This window comes from Molothrus aeneus, chromosome Z (genome assembly GCF_037042795.1).
Source record: "Molothrus aeneus isolate 106 chromosome Z, BPBGC_Maene_1.0, whole genome shotgun sequence".
NCBI lineage: Eukaryota > Metazoa > Chordata > Aves > Passeriformes > Icteridae > Molothrus > Molothrus aeneus.
Genome location: NC_089680.1, coordinates 59,634,426 through 59,644,422, shown reverse-complemented (window position 1 = coordinate 59,644,422; position 9,997 = coordinate 59,634,426).

Sequence of the window (9,997 nt, the reverse complement as noted above, 5' to 3'; positions counted from 1 at the left end):
ACAAAACTTTCTACCTACCGAGTTTATGTTTGACAGTTTTTTCGTCACTACTACTGAGCTTCTACAGGAAACCAAGGTATGAAGTCTCAAATAGGAATGAATTAAAGTAGAATGGCTATTAATAGCCATAACACGTAAGATAAATCTGGTCATTAATAGACATTATTAGACAACACATAAGAAGCATTTTCTAAATGCATTTCTGCAGCTAGTAGGTTGCTGCAAAATCATAAAGCTGCTCACTTTGCATAATTGCACCAATCTGCAAATTGCATCAGCTGCAAAGTAGCATCCTAAATAGATGGGAAAGTTGGAGCTCTTGAAAGGAAAGCAAGCTGGGAGAATGTGATATGTTAGGAGCTGCTTAAACACCTAGCTTCAATTTATTGCTGCTTGGGGAAGCAACACTCTCCCAGGTTTGGAAGAGGCTATCTTCCCATGAGATAATTGTGCTGATGGGGCAGGAAAACCCTTGTGGTCCTCTGGCTCTTGAGATATGGCATGTCAGACCCTCAGTGGGGCTTCCCTACTTTAGCTGATCCTTGTCAGGTTCCAAGATTTGCTCACTTTTTCTCAGCCCTTCATGAACAAGCAGGACTACAATCATGGCTCATATCTTGGATAGCATGAAAAGTAATTACACTGACCATCTCAGACTTTTCACAATGTTGGTGTTTTTCTCTCTTAAAGTCAGGAACTTTTCTTTTTTGTTTGCTAGTTTGTATTGTTTGCAGAAGTATTCAGCACTGCCACAGCACAGCAGAAAAAAAAAAATGAAGGGGAAAATAGGCTTTTAACCCACAGAATCAGTGAGGACATTCACAGCAACTACCGTACGCATCCATCTACTTTAAGGATGACCCTCTATCTTAGATCTAGCCAAATTTTGAAAATGAGGTTTCATGTTTCCTCTCTTCTCTTTTACTGACAGTGATTCAACATTTTTTGGAAGAAATATGGTGCTTCATTTTATGATCAGTAAAATTTTCACAAGAGTGAAAAGGCAGAGTGAAGAGACAGACTGCTTGAAAGGCAGCCTGGTGTTCTGCAACTATTACAGCTTTGGAAATACATTGTTTTTGTAGCTGGCACAAGATAGACAACATCCAGGAAAAGCTTTTCTGGAATTTTTTTGTGATAATTTTTTTAACTTTCTTGAATTTAAATAAGTCATTTAAGAATATAATTGATCATAATGTCTCTGTTTCTCTGTAAGGCAAAACTGGTGTGTAAATTGTGGATCTCGGAAAACATGCTTCATTGCTGCACACAGATAATTAAAATCGAAATAGTATTTCAATAGAGTAACCACAATAGTCTTTATGATCATTAATAATTTAAGAGTTTGTAAGTCATTAAAATATAATGCATTCATTATTTTCCTCAGGTTGACTAGTGCATTACATGATGTGATGTATTTATAATTCATATCCTTCCTTGCTTGAGTTGTACTTCCTTTGGCCATGATAATAACAAAAATAGGCTACTTGTCCTTTTTTGTCACATGTACAATACTGACATCAAGTAAGTAGCACAGTTGTCCCTTTATTAAGTGTGATAACCAGTCTAATTTAGTGTCCTTTTGTCATTCGTTTATCATCATTTTCACTGCTCATAGTATTATTTCTTATGCTAATTGCCAACAATAATGCTCCTAAACTACATAAATGGTTAAATACTTCCTAGCAAAAGAATTCAGCATTTCTTACAGTTTATTTTAAAAATACCTTGATGAGTGCATGGGTAACAAAGGTCTAAAATAATATGAATTTATCTTTGGCCAGGTAAAGAGTGCGTTTTATGGGTTCTGCACTTTAATAGCTTCAGTAGTCAGAAAGGTAAAGAGAAGGCAGACCTTAGCCCAAAAGAGAGAAATTCTGAGCTCTCCCCTTATTGTTTTACTACATACAATTGTTTTTTATAGAGTATGTGGAAACTAAATAATCTTTTGATGCTACATTTTTTCACCCCTGTGCATAAAGGTCCCTTGAGAAATACAATATCACATAAAGAAAATGACAGTGATGTTTCCCCTACTACAGTGTGTGCATTCAAAATAATTTTATTGTAAATTGTACAATATGATCAACACCTCAAGAGGGTGCGCTAACAATGTGGGTAGGGACGAAGATATCAAGATTTGTGTTAGAGGATTATATACAGTTCTTGTAACAAAAAGGTGGAATTTGGAGAAACTCTATATTAGACTGTTCTAAAGAAAGCCTTATTATTAGTGATGCAGGTGTCATTGATTGCAGTGAAAATAAAAGTATTTATTTTGAGCAGATCAGCAGTACAGCAGGAATAAATGGAATTGGGTCATTATATGTAAATTGAAATCTAACTGCAAGGATAGAGCACTTATACATGAATTCATAAACCCCAGACCAAATGAATTGGTTAGGGATCAGCAGCCATATGAATTTCTCACTAAATGTCTCTCACCCCATTGACACTTTTTTCAGTACTCCATATGCTAGATTGCAAACTACAGATTTAGCCCTTTTGCCCAAAGGCATCCAAATCTGTGAAAAGCCTAGCTGAAGCAGTGTCTATTGTTCATTGACAACTTGTCAATTTACTTCCAGGCAAAATAACTCATAAACATGATAAGTAAGGCAGATAAAACAAGAATTCTTTCACACTTTGTAACTTTACTGCAAAAATGCCTTGTTTTTCATAAATGTGTGAAATCTCCCCTCAGAATTGTGACTGTGCATTGAACTTTAAAACTGTCTGGAAACCACGCATGCATCTCACGCTCTCCGTCTATAATAAGATGAATGTTAAATATTAAAGATGCACTAAAAGTGGTAAAATGAAAGATATTCAAAGGCTGAACAACATTCTCATATCAGTAGCTGATAATAATATCACTAGCTGAGTTAATAAAAGTTCATTTTAGGGGAAAACCATCAAAAGACAAATGTTTGAATTCCAGTCTCTAAACTCACATTCGTATATTTCTTTAATGGTTATTATGTAAATCTTTCCACTTCTGGAACCATATAAAACTTCCTTACTTCATAGACAGTGGCAAAGAGCATTAAATAGACATCAATGACATACCAATTTAAAACATGGTCATACAAAGAGCTTCCTAGTGCTCAATAACAATCATGATATTTTTCACAAAAGATATTTAAATGATTAATTTTTTATACATTGCCATACAGACAATTTTGCAATCACACACTCAGGGTTTAGTTGACTGCACATTCACACACACAAATTATTCACAAGGAAAACTTTGTAACAAGTTGCCAAAAAGAAGCTATAGAAATGATATTATTGCACATGCCATTAAGCTGAGACCATGTTTACAGTGCTAAAAATATTACTTTTTTCCCTCCAAGATAACTGTCAGTTTCTTCTTCTCTCTTTGTTAATTTCCTTACTCTTTCTTGACATGTGCTAAGTTTGTAATTCCATAGTTAGATGGTATTTTTTGTGAGCAGGGTTACTTCCTCTGGTGCACTACTTTTGACCTCTGTTGTGGTGTTTCCACAACATGAACAATAGGTGCTGTGAGACAGTGGGACTAAAAATTGAAAAATGCTTAATTTTGCAGTAGATTGCTGTCGGACCATTGGTACGCCCAGCCGGGTGCACTGGGGCATGCGACTTTGCTGAGGAGGCCCAGAGCCCTCAAAAGTCTCTAAAAGTCTTGATGAGTCAAGCCTAGTAGAAAGGTGGTTATCCTCCAGTTGCTGGTGACATGGCCCATCTCTACTCCAAGACTTATGGCTGTCCTCATTAATTAGCTATTTTGTGAAATGGAGCTATTGGGGAGTGGTTACTTTCTAAATTTGTTTGCTCTTAGAAAGATTGAGTGGATCTTTGAATGAGGGGAAAGAAGTTAGGACCTGTTTTGTGGTGAATTACTGTTTTATGAGTAGCCAGAGCCCATGAATAAAAATGTGATTTTTTTTTCTTGTTTTCCAGTTATATTTGCCTGTGACAATGAAGAATGCCAATATGAAGAATGTCAATTTATTTTGAGTAAGGAATTGGAGTTAGCAAACATTAATATTGCAAACAAATATTAGTGAGACATTTTCTCTTAACCCAATCATAAAAAAGATTCCAACTTAAAAAAAATTGCATTATTTATATTTTATTAATATTAAATGATTCTTGCTATGTATAATTAGAAGAAAAAAGGGAAAGAGGATTATGAATGTATCATCAGTATTGACTCAAAACTGAAACTCACTTTCTGTTTACCCATCCTTTCAGATTTTTATTACACATTCATTTTAACCAATTAAAACTATAATTATAATTTATACAGCATAGTTACTAATTTGTTTTCAATTTTATCTGTGGGTGCTATAAATAATTTGTCATGTTTTTTCAATGAACTTCACTACTACAGGAATAATGGAAGAGAGATGTGCTGTACAGATGCATGGCCACCACTACACTAAGGAGAGAAAATTACAGCCCAAGACTATTTGGGTTAAATTTTTCTATGGTATACAACTTAGTTTGCTCCCTAAACAGTACTGTTATAGACAAACCACAGTAATGAAATAGCTATTTTCTTACTCCGTCTTTTCCCAGTACCTTTTTACACATATTATTAGTTCACTAATTGAACTGCTGCATTAGAAGACACTTTTCAGAGTGTAAAGTGCTTAATATATTATGTGTGAGACTTAATATATTAGTGCTTAATATATTATGTGTGAGACGTTTTAGTCAGTCTATCAGTTAAAATAGTTTAAATAGGTTTGTAGCCATACCTTTACTTATTTAGTTTGGAATTTTGCTTGGTTCCCCTGCTCTATTAACCTTCCTTTCAGTTATGACAATTTACAGAGCCTCTGGCGCTGTATCCCCTGTTTTCAAACTAAAGGCAGTCTTCATGGGTGCAACAAAGTGAGTCCCTGAAGGTGTACCTGAAGCAGAGTGTATTTACAGAGTTATAAACTGTTTTGAAATGGTTAATGAGGAATAGAAGCTGGCATTTACAGTTGTAAGAAATCCTTAATGCAATGACTGGGTTCACAGATGTGATGTTATAAACACCATACAGGTAGGAAAGGGACGTGTGATACACCCTCTGAGCAACTGGTGTTCAGCTGATATTCACCAGCTGATGTTAATCTCTGCTGATTCTCATCTTGTAGAGAGCCAGTAACAAGTATGGGGAATGCTTTGCAGGCTCTCCCACATACCAAAAGCCCCACTCCAGCAGGTATAAATCTTCTGGACCCTTTGAAGCCAATGCAATTCTGAGATATTACTGAAGTAAAGAATAACACCTCTCTGATTCTTGTGGCTTTGGAGGACAAACAGTGAAAGCACATGGTGCAGGTGAAGATTGTACAGTAGGGATAGTAGTAAAATAACTATTGCAGCATTCCAGGTGTTTGGTGAGTTTTTTTGTGCTTCTTTTACTGGCATCCCAGCAAGAACTAATGTAAATTACAAGAAAATTCTGATACAATTTCATGAATCCTGCACAATACAGGCCGTCTCTCCTGACACTCTCAAACCTATCCTATCTCATAGATGTGGTAGAATTGAGAATCTGGAAAAAATATTCACCTACTGAAGAAATAGGAATTTAGCATTGCTACTCTCCAATGCATGAAAAAATAGTGAAAATTCTTTCTTCATGAACATGTAGTCCATCATTGCTACAGGTAAAACTTGGTGGAGTTAAATAGCCCAACCATTGCCTAACACCTCAAGGCTTGTGGTTTGGTATTTGAATCAGGGATCAAGTCTAATTTCACAATATTTGCTATGTCTTTATTTTCTACTAAGGTATATTTTTATGTTGAATTTAAAAATGAAAATTGTCTCCTTGTGGCTCCTTCTCTTTTTTGAAATATTTTTTATATTGCACATGGCAGATTAAAAGGGCTTAGCTGTGTTGATTATCTATCCAAATGTTTAATCAATAGCTAGATGCAGTCTATCTGTGAAAGACCTTGGAGAAGTCCCACTGGCCTTATTTCCCACCCCCAAGTGAGACAGCAGTGAATGACTACATGGTCCATGCATATCAATGCAGAGGGGCTTAGACAAACACAGCATTAATAGAAAATTGTGGGTCACATTGTCAAAATATTTTAAATGCCTCTTAATTTTTTTAAATTTATTTTTTATTAAGGAAAAAAATGACAGTAAACTGACCTTGTGATATCATACTGCCTTTCAGAGAGCAAGTAGTACTCAGTCTGCAACCTGCTCATTGGTGCAGGGGTCAAAAATCTATTCCAAGCAAATTATAAAATACACATCCTCGTGTGTTGATACAACCCTTGGTAACTGCCTGACAAAGTGTTAAACAATTGTACTCTTTAGTACAGAACATGTTTGCTGACACTTATTTGGAAAATATATGTAGGGGCCTCTGAGTGATTCATAAGCAAGGGTTGCGGATGCCAGGGTGTGCTGGATGTTAATGCATTGCAAAGTCAGGGAAAGTTCATCTTGTGACCATGGCTCCTGGACTAACTCCAAGAATATGCCATTTGCAGAGATGGCATTAACTGCAAGAGGGCTGTTGTGGGATTTGGATTCCTGCCCTTGTATTTATCTACTCACAATGTCATTAACACTCACATTGATCCTGAACTGCTGCTGGTGCCAAGGTTGTTTTGTTTGCTGGTGTCACAAATCACAAACAAGAGAAAATGGTTCTGATAAAGATAAGAGCTCTGCAGCTTTACATTGTTATAAATGAGCCATAGGAGCCCTCCATACCTGCTAGTAATGTGCTATAATGTTTTTGCTTAGCTATTATTAAGAATCAGTATCTTTGCTTTAGCAAAATTAGTGTTAGGATGACTGTAATATGATTTGCATGAGGATTGTCACAATGCGTCTGTCAATATTTTTCTGATCTTGATATACTGCTGAAGACAATGCTGTAGGTTAAAACTGGCAACAAGGACAAACCACCATTAATTAGCTAAGTATTGCCTTCATCATGAGGCTTGTTTTGAATGGGAAAGAGAACTACACAGAGTAGTAGGCTATTTGCTTTAATTTCTGATGTATATACAATGAGTTGAATATCCAGTTTAGTGGCCCTAATTGCATATATATGGCTACATAAATAGGTTGATATATTTACATACACATAAATGCTGAGGGTTTTTTAAAAAATATTCATATGCAATCATGGATACAATATTTGTAAACAACCTGCTATTCTGTAGTCACAATTGCATCAAACACATTAAGAAATCTTGCAAGATTTACTCACTTTGTGGTTTCACAACCACGGGTTGGAGAATCTAAAACAATGCCTAGCAAACTATGTTGCGGCTGTTACAGCAGCTTTCTAGTTTAGATTGGTGTGGCACATACAAGACCAAAGTGGCTAGAAGAGGACCATGCAGCATATCAGTAGCAGAGAAACAAAATTCCATTTAACCTTTCTCAATCCAGTGTACAGTGGTACTTATGAGTAGAAGTGGGTGCTCTGCGCCAGCTTCATACAGTGGGAAACACTTATCTATGAGTAATAATTAATAATTAAATAATTCTATGAGTAATAATTAAACAGCCAATTGAGTCTTCAAAGAACCTGAGCCACAGGTACGGCATATTACCCCTTTAAACTCTCTGTTCGTAAGGAATTGAGGGAGACCATGACCAGTGTATTTACACCCTTGATGAAAATTCTTGAAAGCATGAAAAATCTTACCTCCATGTTAATTAAAAGAGAAGGGTGAAGTATTTCTTTGGATGGGTCTGAAGTGCAGTGATCCCCAAAACACTAACCTTTAAACACCAAAAAGAATATTACAAGTACAGTTTTCCTCCAAGTCTGATGTTTTGACATCTCCATTAATCTTGGAATGTTCTTGCCAGTCCAAAGAAGAATTTTGATCTGGATGATGATTCCAGTTTACATTTTTGAAGTGAGAACATGTCTTGATACAATTCTGTATTTTAGACTTACTGAGGCTTAACATCTGTGAACCCTTCTGATTTCTCTCAAAAAAGAAGGGATGTTTTTAAAATTTATCTCATAATAGCATGTTATTTCAACTTGATGGCCACACCTGCTGATCTCTGGTGTCTTCATGAGCTCAGCAAATGCACTTAGCTTTCTCTGAGGAACTCATTGAGCTCAGCCCATTCAAAGTGATCAGGGTCTGACTTTGCTGGATGCTTGTATAGTACAAATTGGCTACTGACAGAAGACAAAAATCTGTAAACACAAATGCAAAGAGGACAAGCTTTAATGTCCTCTCAGTGATATCTAGAAGTTGCTGTTTTGAGTGTACTGGAATACACACTCATGTTCTCTCTATGTAAATGAAGTGCACTTGACACTGTGAGGTTAAATGTATACTTGCAGATGAAATGGAAGTTTCTCCCATGCTTCAATTATCTATGCCATCAGTAACAATATTCCCCATGTAGGAAGGTGGTCCCATATTGGAGATCAAGCTAATAAAAGTTTTTCTTGGAAAACAATCTTTTTCATGAGTAGTTGACTGGTGAAAATCATAAAAGAAGACTTGAGTGTTTTCTGTATAGGTGGTAAGTGTTCTCAAGGAAAAGAAAAAGTATTCTCATTTCACATATTGTGATTACATTGAGTTTGTCACCCACCCCAGACCCAACTGCTTTGCCAGAGGCATATTCATTGTCTATTTGCAGCTTTGCGGACTTCTTTGCAGACCCTCGTGCTGGTCTGACACATAGCAGGAAAGCGTAAAACCCATCACTGATTTATAAAACACTCATACATTTAGGGACTTTTTATTTTGTAGCTTTTGTTTCCCAGTGACTGAGAACCTCCAGGATACAGAACTTTATTAAAGTATCACACAGAGGTGCAAAAATAGTATTTAAAATATTGTGTGAATTGTAACCATATCCTGTATTGCATTGTTACTTATAGGACTATTAAGCACACACACACACAGATATTTGTAGTTGATGTGAGGGAGATCTATTCACTTTTTAACAGAAAGAAGGCAAGGTGATTGTCTTACTTAATATGATTAGTAAAGCAATATTGCTTTTTAAATGCCTTTATTGAATGCAAGATAACCATATCAATGGAGAAAATTTCAAATATCTTTGATAGATTATTCACAAACATTCAGGCCCTAGTTATTCTCATATTCTGGCTGTTTCTTGCCAACAGCACTGAACAAGCAGCTAGAGGATTCATAAACAACTTAGATACATAAAAACCTATTCTTACACAGGAGGACATGAAAAAGGCCTTTTTTATTCAGAATTGTGATTCACCACCATTGAAGCAGGGGTTTGTTCAGCATGTGACAAATGCTAGATTCTGGATAGCTGATTATATGGAAGTTTTGCTTCACTCAAGTAGATGTGGTACTGGAAAAGCTGTGAAAAACTGTGAAGTTCATCTGTTCGCTGTGTCATGCTTCCCATAGCATAATGCTGCCAGCATCTTGTGTGATCTCTGCTGTAAGCCACCACTGTTCTGAAGCAGAAGCTCCCATCTGTGGCTTCTATCTTTCTCAAATGCTTTAAACAAGTCAGGGAGGGCAAAAAGTGCAAGGTGAGATCTCACCACTGGGCTGGAAGTTGTCTACGCCAATTGAATTGAGTGCAACTGAATGAACAAAGAGGGATCACTTGATTTAATTGGGACACCATATTATATTAAAAATACTGTCTCTCAGTCTTCCAGAGACATGAGCCTTCTAGTCCAAAGGGATTGGTGTATCAACTTTTTAAGTGCTGTATAAGTACACAGCGCCTATGTTTACCTTTCCATGGGATTTTGCACAAAAAGGGAATATGTGGCCTATAACAGACTTGGAAAATAACCTTTAAAAGTTAAAGCACCTCAACAGTTCTGTTTTTCTGATATTTTTCTGTTTCAAATCTGCAGTTGCAACTTTAGTGTCCTTGGTAAGACAGTCTTCTACAAGACAGCATCGAGTACAGAATTTACTCTGGAAGATTCCTGCATTTGTATTCAAACTCACATGGATTTTAATGTGATAAATAGTTTTGGTGGTTTTTTGTTACA